This window comes from Panthera leo, chromosome F2 (assembly GCF_018350215.1).
Source record: "Panthera leo isolate Ple1 chromosome F2, P.leo_Ple1_pat1.1, whole genome shotgun sequence".
Classification (NCBI taxonomy): Eukaryota; Metazoa; Chordata; class Mammalia; order Carnivora; family Felidae; genus Panthera; species Panthera leo.
In genome coordinates, this window is record NC_056695.1 from 70,802,503 (window position 1) to 70,817,752 (window position 15,250).

Consider the following 15,250-nt stretch of genomic DNA (forward strand, 5'->3'; position numbering starts at 1 on the left):
CTTCAAGAGGGCGTTGTGGTTAAAGAGTTAAAGGCTAATTAGGCTCCCTGTCAAAAACAACAAAACCCTGGCTTCAGTGGATTCCCTCTGACAAAAACACCTTTTACTCTGAGGCTCCCTGTTGGCCCAGATTCCAGTCTTACTGGAGTTCACCCCGAGTGAAGTCTTCTTAGAAGGGACAGGAGGCCTGTCTCCCAAATGCACTGGAGTCAGGGAGTCAATGCTGGCATTTACTTTCAAAGGAGTCTGTGATTTTGTGTTGAGGTTGCAGGGAGTGGGGACGGAGACCTGGCAGATGGTGGGAACCAGGCTAAGTAACTGTTAGGAGGGTCGGGTGGGGCGGTAATTCATTAGCTTCCCCTTATACATCTTTATTACAGGAAGTTAACGAAACAATCTTTGTCCCGTTTGAGGATAGAAACTGGAGGGGAAACGTATCTGAACCTCCAACATCTCTGTTTAAGGCTGTGTCTCTCTGTCTCACGAGGTTGTTAGGAGAATAGCATTTAGCAAGGCTGCAGACGCTTTGTCACTGTGCTCGGCACACAAAGGGCTTCCTCTGTTAGTTTCCTCCCCCCGCCCCCCCCCCATCTCCCCACCCACAGGGGATTTGGGGACCCAAGGACTGTTGTTCAAAATCCATGTTTGTTACTTACCATCTGAGTCACATTGGACAATAATAGCAGGTAATCCTTGGTGAGCCCTTACGACGTGCCAGGAACAAGTCTAAATACATGTATTAATTTATTTATTAATTTTTCCTCCCAAGCACCTGAGAGGTAAGTAACTCTACTATTGCAGAGGAACAGAATATAGAACATTAACTTAGGGCTTACTGTTCCAAGTAGATAACTGTATTTACTTATTTATCCTCACAACATTGTGAAATGGATCTCATTAGTTTCAGTTTTAAAGATGAGTAAACTGAGTCGCAGAGTGAGTATGGAATTCTTCTCAGGTCAAGAGGAAGAGCTGGCATTCAGACCAACACTGGGGTCCCAGAGCTCTTGGACTTGCCCCTCCCGAGGCATGTTGCCTCTCCAGACTTAGTTCCCTCATTTGTAAAATTGGGCTAATGCAATGGTAACTACGTCAAACGGTTGTTGCAGTGATTGAAGAAAATTGTAAATTTGAAAACACTTTACAAAATATATTCTAAATATATACAAAAATATACTAACAAAATATATAACTAACTAAATATATACAAAAATATACTTACAAAAATATACTAACATGATAGTATTGTAATTGTGGGAGTTATCACAGTATAGCCATAAATAAATACACACTTGAGTACACGATGAGTTTATTAGAAGGGGAAAGCTAACCATGAGATTTGTTGAATGCCTACTAGCCTACGATGTGCTATTTTTTCTAAACTCATATTACCTCATTTTGATATTTTTATCCCCAATATATAAAAGAACAAACAGGAACTCAGAGAAAGTTCAGTAATATGTCCCTATGACTCATCTGGGAAATAGCAGGCAGAATTACAAGCCAACTTTGACCAAGTCTGAGACCTACTGTCTTTCCATTTCGCCATGATGGTTTATGAGAACAAAAGAGATTTATCTCCCCATGGCATTTTGTCACATGGTGCTCATTATGAATGAAGTTATCCATGTAGTATTATACTATTACAAATAAAATCTTTTACCCAGAGATTTCTTGTGGCCCTGAAAGCCAAATTTCCCAATCAGCTTGCCATTGTGTGTGTGTGTGTGTGTGTGTGTGTGTGTTTCTTTTTTTTTTTTTTTTTAATTTTAACGTTTTATTTATTTTTGAGACAGGGAGAGACAGAGCATGAACAGGGGAGGGTCAGAGAGAGGGAGACACAGAATCTGAAACAGGCTCCAGGCTCTGAGCTGTCAGCACAGAGCCCGACGCGGGGCTCGAACTCACGGACCATGAGATCGTGACCTGAGCCAAAGTCGGATGCTTAACCGACCGAGCCACCCAGGCGCCCCGGTGTGTGTTTCTTAATTTGAGTTTTAAGGTTCAGTCTATCTGGATTTGCTAAAACAGTGCTGGGCTCTTTTACAGACTTGAGTTTCAGACCTGGTGCTGCTGGCACCTCACCTAAAGACAAATCTCTAGGACAGAAACGACTTCTATGAGCAGCTAGATTTCAAGGGAGGGCAGAGTCACACATCAGAAGTGTCTTCAAAAGTGAAGTGTGAATTGAAGAACGCTACTTGGGTTCAAATCCTCACTCTTATTTTCACTGGGTGATGAGAAGCAAATCTTCAAGCCTTCGTCTGAAAATGGGATTATTATTAAATCTGCCTTATAGGGTTAAATAAAATGGTGGCTGTTGCACAGTAGATGTTCAATAAATGTTCATTTCCTTCTTGCCAGTTCCCTTCTAGAATGGAGTTTTGGATTATGGAAGTGAAGGCACACGCGTTACCATTTTCCTGGGACCCAGGAGGGACAGAATGAAGTGAAGTCCATACCGGAGGGCAAGAGAATGTTTCGCTTTCTTTTAGAGCTTAAGTGGAGTCAGAGGTTATATACCTGTTAGGATGTCTGATCTATATCGCATAAATGAATAAACTTTAAGTGCCGTTAGTTTTGGAGTCAAGGGGGGAACGAGGGTTGGGCCAATGTGGTGGTTAAAATAACAGCGATAGGATGGGAATGGGGGACAGAAGCTTATCTTTAGTTTCATCCCCTTTCCAGTGACTTGATGGAAATGGTCATGTGCTTCCTGAGCCCGAAGACACCCCTTTCTTTCCCTGATCTTGGATGCTATTCCCACAGGGGCCACTCTAGGCAGAAAAACATTTTTATTCGTGAAATAATGTGAATCCCTGCTTTCTTTTTTCTCATTAGATGAAGGATCTATTGGACAACATTCATTGGCAAAGTTGATGTGATTTAGAGCAATCAGGAGATACGCCAACCAAATTAAATTTCCTCCAGTTTCCTGAGCAGCGGAAACCCTCTTATGCCTCGGGGCCTTTGCACATGCTTTTTCCCCCCTCTGCTTGGAAAGTGTTTCCTTTTCCCTGCACTGCTCATCTTCACTCGGTTGACTTACACTCATCCTTCAGGCCTCATCTATTCAGGGAATGGTTCTGTGATTCCATTCATCCTCCCAGGGCTAGTTGGCTGTATGTTGAACACATTTAGATTGCACTGCCTCGGCTCTCTACACAATTCTGATTTTTTGTTCACTATATTTCTCTCTCAAATATTTTGTAACCTCGGCGGGAACTTTGCCTATCTTGCTCACTGCGGCATCCGTGCTCAGCACCACATGTAGCACATAACAGGCACTCAAAAGATGTTTATTAAATGAGTTCATAAAAGAGTAATTGAGTGAGTGAAAGTGAACGAGTCAAGCAGGTGTGATGTAGCAGAAAGAATATTGAGCTGTGAATCACGATGCCTTGGGACCATTCTTAGCTTCAATTTCAACTAGCAAAGTGACCCTTAGGCCACTTTAATTTCTTATGCCTAAAAAAGCTTATACTATTATCTCAAAGGGTTGTGGGATTTCAATCAAGTGCCTGGTGTATGTGGATGCTTGATTAAAAGTGAGTTATTTCCCACTGTAAGAGAAATCATTGATGGGGGTTATGCCATCGCCAAGAGTTCAAAAACCAGCTGGGTTACTGGAGGCCCTAGGTCCAAACCCCCTCTCCAGATCTGCTACCCAGAGAGTAGCCGTCAAAGATAAATTTAATCACGCAGAGCTGCCCCAGAAGGTGGTGTTCTGGAGCCAGGGACCCGTGTCCTCAATTTTCCCTTCAGCAGAGGGACTGTGGCTCTGGATGGAGCATAAGATGCCTCCCTGGGCGAGAAAGTCCTCTTTCAGGAAGGCTCTCGCTCTGGCATCAGTGACCCACATCATAAAGGTGAGTCATTTTCCAGTTTCTAAGCCTTCAAAGCAACATCCATGAAGGGTCATGGATGGAGGGAGGCCCGCCCTCTCTCCCCTGCAGCAGCTTTGTGCCACAAGGAACCCTAACAGGTGCTGAACTGCTCCTTGAGTTCTGTTGGAAGTCGGAATGTTACGTCTACACAGAAGCGCTCAACCCCTGGCACCCGGTGGAGGTTCTTGCATATAACCCGCCAACGTGTTGTGCTGGAGTTGTTTTCCGCTGAAATACGTTGATAAAAAAGATCCCAAAGACAAAATTGTAGAGGCAGGGACTGGAAGCTTCTGGCAATCTCTTGCTTGAGCAGCCCTTCCCCTAGCTCTGGACTCCAAGCACGATACGTAAAGGGGCTGAATGCTAGTCCCTTGGTAAATCATGCTTTTGTGGGGAATGGGTGGGGCCTGGGGGACACCCACCCAAAAGGACCCTGGCAGGCAGGCCAGCTCATGGGAAAAATGTGATTTCCTGCTTGCTGTGGACGCCTGGGAGTCTGTGCATATTTTCATGTATTTCCTGCTCTGCTGTGGGATTTGGGGAAATCTAGAGCATCATCTCTCTATGTTTCACGCAGCACTGCATAGTCAGCATGAAGCTGCCAGAGGGAAAGGGCCTGGACTTCGGGGTGAGACCAGCCTGAGCTTAATTCTCAGCTGTCTACTTACCAGCTGTGTGAGCGTGGACAAATCACGTAAACTCTCTGGCCCTCAATTTGCTCATTCTGTAAAAATGTCTCCTTTTGGCGGGGGGTTCTTTTGGGGTTTCAGTGAGACAAGATACATGAAGTGCCCCAAGAGTGCTTGGCAATTAGGGAACACCACACTCCTTTCCTTTCTACCGCTCTTCTTTTTTCTCAACGTGAATGAGACAATTACGTAGAAAAAGAGTTGTCTTCTCAGATGTAAGAAGATCAATGAAGGGTCACTGTTCTCTCTGAGAAGATATTAATATTCCCAAGGCTTCAGTCTATTTAATATTTACAAGTTATAATTTACTTTTTCTCAATGTTGCATTCATATCGGTGATTGTCTCTTCTTCCTCAGGGAAAACCACACCCTATCAGGTAGCGGGCCCACTTATGACACCGGGAATGACCAAAGTGAAACCTTTCACATTGCAGTTACTTGCATCTCATTTATAAAAGTTTTTCATACATCTTATAATAAAGTCACAAATTCAATGGGATCGGCAAACATGAGCACTGAGAGAATATGAGTAGCACAGATTCAAAACAGAGTCCCTGCTAAGGAGCCTGAAAGGGCTTTGGTCAACTCCCCAGCCTGCAAAGCCCTCGAGAAAGGGAGATTAGATAGACCTCAGGATGCCAAACGGCTCAGGGGAGTAAGCAATGAGGTGTAAAGCCCCCTTAATGGAGGAAAGAACATCTCCCCTGGGCCTCCTAAAGTTTATTCTATCAGATTTCCAGGAAGCAAAGAGCACACATCCCCAGCCAGTATTATTGGCTCCTTTCTCTGACTACAATGATACAGTATTTGACATTACTATATCAGTACGATTTCCAAAAACTTAAAAACAGTGGATTAATTCAGTGCTCAATGAAAAGATATCTTCTACCATGTAGAGTATTCAACTTACCCCTCCTAAGCTGCTCTGTTAATTATTTACATGGAAAGTTCTGGATCTGTCATAGATATGATAATGTATTGACTGCTGTAGGAATGTTTTCAGACAGTGTTCTTAAAATACAGCAAGGTACCATAAGGTGATCAAAAGCAAGGTAGAAAACAAAGGTCAAAAAAAAAAAAAAGGGAAAAAACAGATTCAGAATGACCTTCACAATTGTTAGGAAGACGCCGTGAATTATGTTTAGCCTCTCAGTGGTCACTGGAAAACAAAAAAATAAGCAAATAAAAGAGTAAAACAAAAAAGGTAGTCGCACCATTTAATGTCCATGGAAGAAACTGGTTGGTAGATATGTGCACTGGGGGCATAACATGCCTTCTCTCCAGTCCTGTCAAACCTTTGGAAAGTCTCCAGTAGCATCTCTGTGATAGTAGGAATCAGAAGAACAGAAGTCTAGCCCCCAGTCCTATAGCCGAGGTAGGATTTGAAGCCAGATGTGTTCTGTTGCCAAGTCTGTGTCCTTGTCGCTGAAGGATGCTGTTCCTCTTCTGTGCATATGGTGAAGCTGCCATGGATGTATCACAGTCTTTTTTTGGAACTCACTGCTCTCGACCTCCCTTTCCAGAGATTCTAGGAGGAAGGTGTGAGGTTCCAAAGTGGTGACACTAGAGGAGGGTAGCCAACCAATGTACCAATTTATGTGTGTGTGCGTGTGCGTGTGCGTTCAGCACTCACATCAGGGCGAAGTTCAAGGACACACACCACTGGCCAAAAACCAAGGCAAAGGTCTCTTGGACCAAACGTGTAGGTTCTTGAACAAGTTTCTACATTCTGTCATCTCCTGCCACTTCCCTAAGTTCTCTCGAGAGAGAATGAAGGAGGCCTTTACCCCCATACTATCTCCTATCAATAGATTTGGAGAAGTCTGGCAAGTCATAATTGATATCTATATACTATTCTAATCCCAGCTTTGCAGCTCCCCAGTGCCCCGCCTCCTGAAACATGGGCTTCCTTTACACTGTCAGAGACAGACTTCTGTGTTTGTGGAATGAGTATCGGAGCTTCACTCTGCTTCATATGTCTTTGCCTTTTTTTTTTTTTTCTTTAAGTTTCCAGGATTCTCACTGGGAGAAAACTGAGTCAATGGCCTAGTTCCAAGGCATATTTTAGAAGAAGCTGTCTAGTAGAAATTTATGATACAGCTGTGGTTGCGTTCAGTGTTTTAGCTATTCATTATTCAACTCCTTTCTGAAAAACATCCCCGATGGAGACTGGTTCCTATATCACTGTGCATATGATCTGGCACAAAAGAGGTTCTCGTGGCCCACTTCCCTCTGTTGGCTCCAACAAGCAGTCCTCCGGTACAATCAAGAAACAAGTCGTGGCCTCATCAACCGATGAGAATCTTGCTGCCAAAGACACGGGCCAGTCAAGGTCAGATCATTACGGCAGTATGTTGGTAGTGCCATCCTAGCAGTCGTGACAATGACATTGGCTCAGGCCATGAAGGTGGGGATCATATTGATGCTAGAGGTAGTGGCTTCGCCTGAATGTTCCAGCTGTATGAGTGTGCTGTGTGTCCTGATGCCTGGTCTGGAGATGCTTCAGTTCCTGCTACTGTCTAAGCTGGGTCTCTATGTTTCCCATCAGTCCCTCTATCTTTCCAACAAATTTGTCTCCTACTTGATTTGGCCATGATCCTTTTCCATTGTTTGCAACCTAAACACATCATGAGCACAGGAACTAACAATGACTGCACACTTACTTTCCTGGCAGGTCCTATGTCAAATGTTTTAGCCCCTGGTGTAACTGGCTTCCCACTGAACCTTATAAGATTAGTTATTATTATTTGCATTTTATAGATGAGAAGCTCAAGATGGAAAAAAGATACAAAGAAGCTAAGCTAATAGTTCACTTTTTCTGAGTGTTTAATAGAGGCTGTCGTTTTAAAGTACCATCTCATTTAATCTGCATAATCTTCCATATTATGTAAAAACATATTTCAATGTATCTAAGACAACATTGATTACAAAATATACCATTCTTTATGTACCACTAAGAAAGGAAATACCTCCGATTAAACTATGGCATGCCGTTAATTATAAGATGGATGATATCAGAGATATTAATTTAGAAAAACATATTTTAGAATATGTTAATTATAGCATGTCATTACTCCATTTTAAAAATGGGATAACCAGACACTGAGGCCCAGCAGGATTTAGAGATCTGCCTGAAGTCTCCCAATTTGCCCGTGGTGGTAAAAGGATTTAAATCTAAATCCATCTAGCTTCAAAGCCATTAATCACTATGCCATATTGTTTTATAGTCATCTAGCCATCTAGTAGTAGGACTGAAGTTCAGACCCATGTTTGTCTGACTCCAAATTAATAATAGATAAAATGGAATGAGTATCCATTATTTGTCAGGTATAGTGCCTGGAGGTTTACAGTTATTGTCTTATTTAGTATTCATAATAAACCTGTACAATAGAGGTCACTTTTCCCAATTTGCAGATAAAGAAGTTGAGACACTGGCTTGCTAAAAGCCATAGAGCTAATAAAGAGCAGAGCCAAGAACTGATTCTAGGTCCTTCTGTCTTCAAAGATACATGTTCCACCACCTTACCTGGCTACTTGTTTGGTATGTAGCTGAAGTTTGCAAAAAGTCCTCACAGAGAAGGACCAATGCTCATCTAAAGAGATGAATTCCTGTTGAAGGATTTCCAGACATTGATGTACATATGTAGGTGCCTCATATCATGCCATCAAGACCATTGCTCAGACTATTACTCAGGCAAAGGAGGGTATTTCTGCCTGTTTCCTCCACCTCCCTACTCTGCCCAGTTCTGTCAAATTATGTAGCTACAGGAACCACTCAGGCAGCAGCTTTCCTAACTGGATGTGTGAAGTTCACAGATGAAGAGCATAGGTCTCTAAAGTCTAAACAAAGAAATGGGAAGTGTTAAGCACCCTCCCCCTTCTTTGCTCCTTGAGAAGTTTTCTACTGTCCTGCATTGGGCTTCATGGTAATTATGGCAACCAACATTGCTGCTTCCTATCTTAGTTATGGTTGTTCCCCAAAGTAGACCTTCTGATAAGGACCTGGGGCCAGGTAGTGCATATGGAAAATGATCTCAGGAAGCCCAATCAGTGATCTAACAATGCAAGATCGAGAAGGCAGAAAAACAAAGAGTGTATTCCCAAGTGACTTACTCCTGGAGGCCACTGCTGGACTATCACTGAAGAACGCTGTAGAACACAACTCAGATTACAAGAATGAGAGATGGAATACTGGAGTGTTATCCACTGACCCCTGTCTCGTTGCTGAGGATTTTCTCTTGGCATGTGAAATCCCTAGTGTTTTGGAGTGTCACCTATGGGCATTGGCACAAACCTCCACTGATGTGGGATAAAGTCCTCAGATAGAGAAGCAGAGAGCTGCAGGCACTTGCAGGAGGAAGTTATCGGATGCCGGGAATCGTCCACTGCAGCTGCGGGTAAACTCACATGTCTGTTAGAGGAAGAAAATGCTTCTCAGCCCAACCTTCAGCACCTTCTTACCATGGACCAAGAGTTATGTTACTGTCTTTACTTTCATTACCCAACTCCATCCTTATAGAGGTGTCAGTTGCCCTAATAAACGCTATTCTGCCTCAAGTTGGAGACTGCGTTTTATCTGTCCTGTCTCTGCACCTCTGGGGCTGGCACAATACTGGATAGAGCACCTTAGTAATGTGAGGAGTGAGGGAAAGAGCTACCAGTGAAATGGTATGGAGGTAAAAGACCATATAGCCTTTACCAAGAATTCAAGTGGAATAGTGGAACACCACTCTGGAATCCATTACTTTGATGGGATTGATCAAAATAACCCCCATTCTTCACTCTTCCTATATCCTGATACTTTTCCGTATGACTTTGTCTCTCACTCTGACTCTGCAAATCACCACATAACTTGTCTTGGCCAATGGGGCATTAGCGTGCGTGATGCAAAGGCAGGTTTGAAAGAGTTTGAATGGTTATTCTTGGTGGCTTTTGTAGCTTTGCAATTGCTATGGGAACATACCTGGATTCGCTTGTAAGAGAATGAAGAGTGGGACAGAACCAAGTTACCTTGGTCATCCTCCATGAGACAACGCTAGACCAGCCAACAACCTGTAGACCTCAGATGTATAAATGAGACTAAGACAACCAACAGTGTTACCAGGAGACCCATAGCTGAACATGCACTGATTGCAAGCCTAGGGGTGAAATCAACTGATTTTCATTCCTGGGCCCTGGAACCCCACAGATACAGAAGCAAAATAAACATTTATTGTCGTAGGCCACTGAGGTTTGTGATTGTTCATAGGACAGCGCTTTTGCAGCAATAAGTAACTGATACGCCCCACACAGAGTACATATGGGAATAAACAGAAAAATGGCAAAGTGCTATTGAAAGGCAGATGCTAGGTAGTCAGCTAGTCGCACTCAACAGCTTAATGACTCCCTTAGAGTCACCAACCTAAAGCATGTGTGATTGACATCAGTGCATCAATAAATTTACCCATAATTACATGGCATCAGCTGTTTGGGTCACTTGTCACTGGTAGAAGCTACAAATGTTAAGGCTGTAAATGGCCGGGGTGTAGGATTTGTAGGGCAGAGGAGCAGAGTAAGGTGAGGCTGACAACAAAAGCAGAAGCTGGACACAGATGAGTTTGGATGCTTTCCTGGAGTTACCAGGGTGCCCAGGGGATTAATGAGTGTCAGTCGAATGAATGAGATATTCTGGGAAAGATGGACATTTCCTGGCATTACTCAAGTGGGGTGGGTCCCTCCTTTACCTCTGTGAAAAACTGGCTCTGTTAGTGAAAATGCCATCTGCTACTGCAAATTTTACTGGCCTCCTGGGTTTTTTTTTTCCCCGAGTAATATCTGCCAGGTTATGTAGCATATAATCAGAGACATAGGGCACCTTTAAATGGTGTAATTTTTCAAGGCAGAGAGCCTTCTGTTAAAGAGAAGATGGGAAGAAGACCAAATCAAATAACAATTATGAATAATACACTATTCAGCCCATAACAAAAGGCTCTGGATTTTATAATATGTTCCTGCCAAAGGCCATGTGTAATATTTCCTTGTTAGTAGTTCTCAACCGCTATGAAATCCACAAAACCTCTCCCAGCTGCTGAAGACTTATTCTCTCTCCTGTCCCAGTTTGAGACACATCCATACGGTTTAGAAAATATGACGAAGATTCCCAACTTGAATGACAGTAATAGTAATCTCTTAAGGCTTTAGAGAAAGATGTAAGAAAACCACAGTGCATGTCTGTTTAAAAACCATTCTGTCTAATGGTTTGTAGTGTTCCAAATTTTGAGGGCGGGAGTAGGTTGAGACAGAACTATTTAATAAGCTTCCTTTCAATGAGCTGAGTGATGTTGGTATTACGTTAATAATCAGTACAAATTAAATTACATTAAAAGCTGAGGTTCAAAGCTAAAGCATTAAGAAAGACTTGAGCAGGTAGACAAATTTACTTCTATTTTTTTTTTCTTTTTTTTTTTTTTTATTTTTTAATATATGAAATTTACTGTCAAATTGGTTTCCATACAACACCCAGTGCTCATCCCAAAAGGTGCCCTCCTCAATACCCATCACCCACCCTGCCCTCCCTCCCACCCTGCCCTCCCTCCCACCCCCCATCAACCCTCAGTTTGTTCTCAGTTTTTAACAGTCTCTAATGCTTTGGCTCTCTCCCACTCTAACCTCTTTATTTTTTTTTTTTTCCTTCCCCTCCCCCATGGGTTTCTGTTGTTTCTCAGGATCCACATAAGAGTGAAACCATATGGTATCTGTCTTTCTCTGTATGGCTTATTTCACTTAGCATCACACTCTCCAGTTCCATCCATGTTGCTACAAAAGGCCATATTTCATTTTTTCTCATTGCCACGTAGTATTCCATTGTGTATATAAACCACAATTTCTTTATCCATTCATCAGTTGATGGACATTTAGGCTCTTTCCATAATTTGGCTATTGTTGAGAGTGCCGCTATAAACATTGGGGTACAGGTGCCCCTATGCATCAGTACTCCTGTATCCCTTGGATAAATTCCTAGCAGTGCTATTGCTGGGTCATAGGGTAGGTCTATTTTTAATTTTCTGAGGAACCTCCACACTGCTTTCCAGAGCGGCTGCACCAATTTGCATTCCCACCAACAGTGCAAGAGGGTTCCTGTTTCTCCACATCCTCTCCAGCATCTATAGTCTCCTGATTTCTTCATTTTGGCCACTCTGACTGGCGTGAGGTGGTATCTGAGTGTGGTTTTGATTTGTATTTCCCTGATAAGGAGCGACGTTGAACATCTTTTCATGTGCCTGTTGGCCATCCGGATGTCTTCTTTAGAGAAGTGTCTATTCATGTTTTCTGCCCATTTCTTCACTGGGTTATTTGTTTTTCGGGTGTGGAGTTTGATGAGCTCTTTATAGATTTTGGATACTAGCCCTTTGTCCGATGTGTCATTTGCAAATATCTTTTCCCATTCCGTTGGTTGCCTTTTAGTTTTGTTGGTTGTTTCCTTTGCTGTGCAGAAGCTTTTTATCTTCATAAGGTCCCAGTAATTCACTTTTGCTTTTAATTCCCTTGCCTTTGGGGATGTGCCGAGTAAGAGATTGCTACGGCTGAGGTCAGAGAGGTCTTTTCCTGCTTTCTCCTCTAAGGTTTTGATGGTTTCCTGTCTCACATTCAGGTCCTTTATCCATTTTGAGTTTATTTTTGTGAATGGTGTGAGAAAGTGGTCTAGTTTCAACCTTCTGCATGTTGCTGTCCAGTTCTCCCAGCACCATTTGTTAAAGAGACTGTCTTTTTTCCATTGGATGTTCTTTCCTGCTTTGTCAAAGATGAGTTGGCCATACGTTTGTGGGTCTAGTTCTGGGGTTTCTATTCTATTCCATTGGTCTATGTGTCTGTTTTTATGCCAATACCATGCTGTCTTGATGATGACAGCTTTGTAGTAGAGGCTAAAGTCTGGGATTGTGATGCCTCCTGCTTTGGTCTTCTTCTTCAAAATTACTTTGGCTATTCGGGGCCTTTTGTGGTTCCATATGAATTTTAGGATTGCTTGTTCTAGTTTCGAGAAGAATGCTGGTGCAATTTTGATTGGGATTGCATTGAATGTGTAGATAGCTTTGGGTAGTATTGACATTTTGACAATATTTATTCTTCCAATCCATGAGCAGGGAATGTCTTTCCATTTCTTTATATCTTCTTCAATTACCTGCATAAGCTTTCTATAGTTTTCAGCATACAGATCTTTTACATCTTTGGTTAGATTTATTCCTAGGTATTTTATGCTTCTTGGTGCAATTGTGAATGGGATCAGTTTCTTCATTTGTCTTTCTGTTGCTTCATTGTTAGTGTATAAGAATGCAACTGATTTCTGCACATTGATTTTGTATCCTGCAACTTTGCTGAATTCGTGTATCAGTTCTAGCAGACTTTTGGTGGAGTCTATCGGATTTTCCATGTATAATATCATGTCATCTGCAAAAAGCGAAAGCTTGACTTCATCTTTGCCAATTTTGATGCCTTTGATTTCCTTTTGTTGTCTGATTGCTGATGCTAGAACTTCCAGCACTATATTAAACAGCAGCGGTGACAGTGGGCATCCCTGTCGTGTTCCTGATCTCAGGGAAAAAGCTCTGTTTTTCCCCGTTGAGGATGATGTTAGCTGTGGGCTTTTCATAAATGGCCTTTATGATCTTTAAGTATGTTCCTTCTATCCCGACTTTCTCAAGGGTTTTTATTAAGAAAGGGTGCTGGATTTTGTCAAAGGCCTTTTCTGCATCGATTGACAGGATCATATGGTTCTTCTCTTTTTTTTTGTTAATGTGATGTATCACGTTGATCGATTTGCGAATGTTGAACCAGCCCTGCATCCCAGGAATGAATCCCACTTGATCAGGGTGAATAATTCTTTTTATATGCTGTTGAATTCGATTTGCTAGTATCTTATTAAGAATTTTTGCATCCATATTCATCAGGGATATTGGCCTGTAGTTCTCTTTTTTTACTGGGTCTCTGTCTGGTTTAGGAATCAAAGTAATACTGGCTTCATAGAATGAGTCTGGAAGTTTTCCTTCCCTTTCTATTTCTTGGAATAGCTTGAGAAGGATAGGTATTATCTCTGCTTTAAATGTCTGGTAGAACTCCCCTGGGAAGCCATCTGGTCCTGGACTCTTATTTGTTGGGAGATTTTTGATAACCGATTCAATTACTTCGCTGGTTATGGGTCTGTTCAAGCTTTCTATTTCCTCCTGATTGAGTTTTGGAAGAGTGTGGGTGTTTAGAAATTTGTCCATTTCTTCCAGGTTGTCCAATTTGCTGGCATATAATTTTTCATAGTATTCCCTGATAATTGTTTGTATCTCTGAGGGATTGGTTGTAATCATTCCATTTTCATTCATGATTTTATCTATTTGGGTCATCTCCCTTTTCTTTTTGAGAAGCCTGGCTAGAGGTTTGTCAATTTTGTTTATTTTTTCAAAAAACCAACTCTTGGTTTCGTTGATCTGCTCTACAGTTTTTTTAGATTCTATATTGTTTATTTCTGCTCTGATCTTTATTATTTCTCTTCTTCTGCTGGGTTTAGGCTGCCTTTGCTGTTCTGCTTCTATTTCCTTTAGGTGTGCTGTTAGATTTTGTATTTGGGATTTTTCTTGTTTCTTGAGATAGGCCTGGATTGCAATGTATTTTCCTCTCAGGACTGCCTTCGCTGCATCCCAAAGCGTTTGGATTGTTGTATTTTCATTTTCGTTTGTTTCCATATATGTTTTAATTTCTTCTCTAATTGCCTGGTTGACCCACTCATTCGTGAGTAGGGTGTTCTTTAACCTCCATGCTTTTGGAGGTTTTCCAGACTTTTTCCTGTGGTTGATTTCAAGCTTCATAGCATTGTGGTCTGAAAGTATGCATGGTATAATTTCAATTCTTGTAAACTTATGAAGGGCTGTTTTGTGACCCAGTATATGATCTATCTTGGAGAATGTTCCATGTGCACTCGAGAAGAAAGTATATTCTGTTGCTTTGGGATGCAGAGTTCTAAATATATCTGTCAAGTCCATCTGATCCAATGTATCATTCAGGGCCCTTGTTTCTTTATTGACTGTGTGTCTAGATGATCTATCCATTTCTGTAAGTGGGGTGTTAAAGTCCCCTGCAATGACCACATTCTTATCAATAAGGTTGCTTATGTTTATGAGTAATTGTTTTATATATCTGGGGGCTCGGGTATTTGGCGCATAGACATTTATAATAGTTAGCTCTTCCTGGTGGATAGACCCTGTGATTATTATATAATGCCCTTCTTCATCTCTTGTTACAGCCTTTAATTTAAAGTCTAGTTTGTCTGATATAAGTATGGCTACTCCAGCTTTCTTTTGGCTTCCAGGAGCATGATAAATAGTTCTCCATCCCCTCACTCTCAATCTAAAGGTGTCCTCAGATCTAAAATGAGTCTCTTGTAGACAGCAAATAGATGGGTCTTGTTTTTTTATCCATTCTGATACCCTATGTCTTTTGGTTGGCGCATTTAATCCATTTACATTCAGTGTTATTATAGAAAGATATGGGTTTAGAGTCATTGTGATGTCTGTATGTTTTATGCTTGTAGTGATGTCTCTGGTACTTTGTCTCACAGGATCCCCCTTAGGATCTCTTGTAGGGCTGGTTTCGTGGTGACAAATTCCTTCAGTTTTTGTTTGTTTGGGAAGACCTTTATCTCTCCTTCTATTC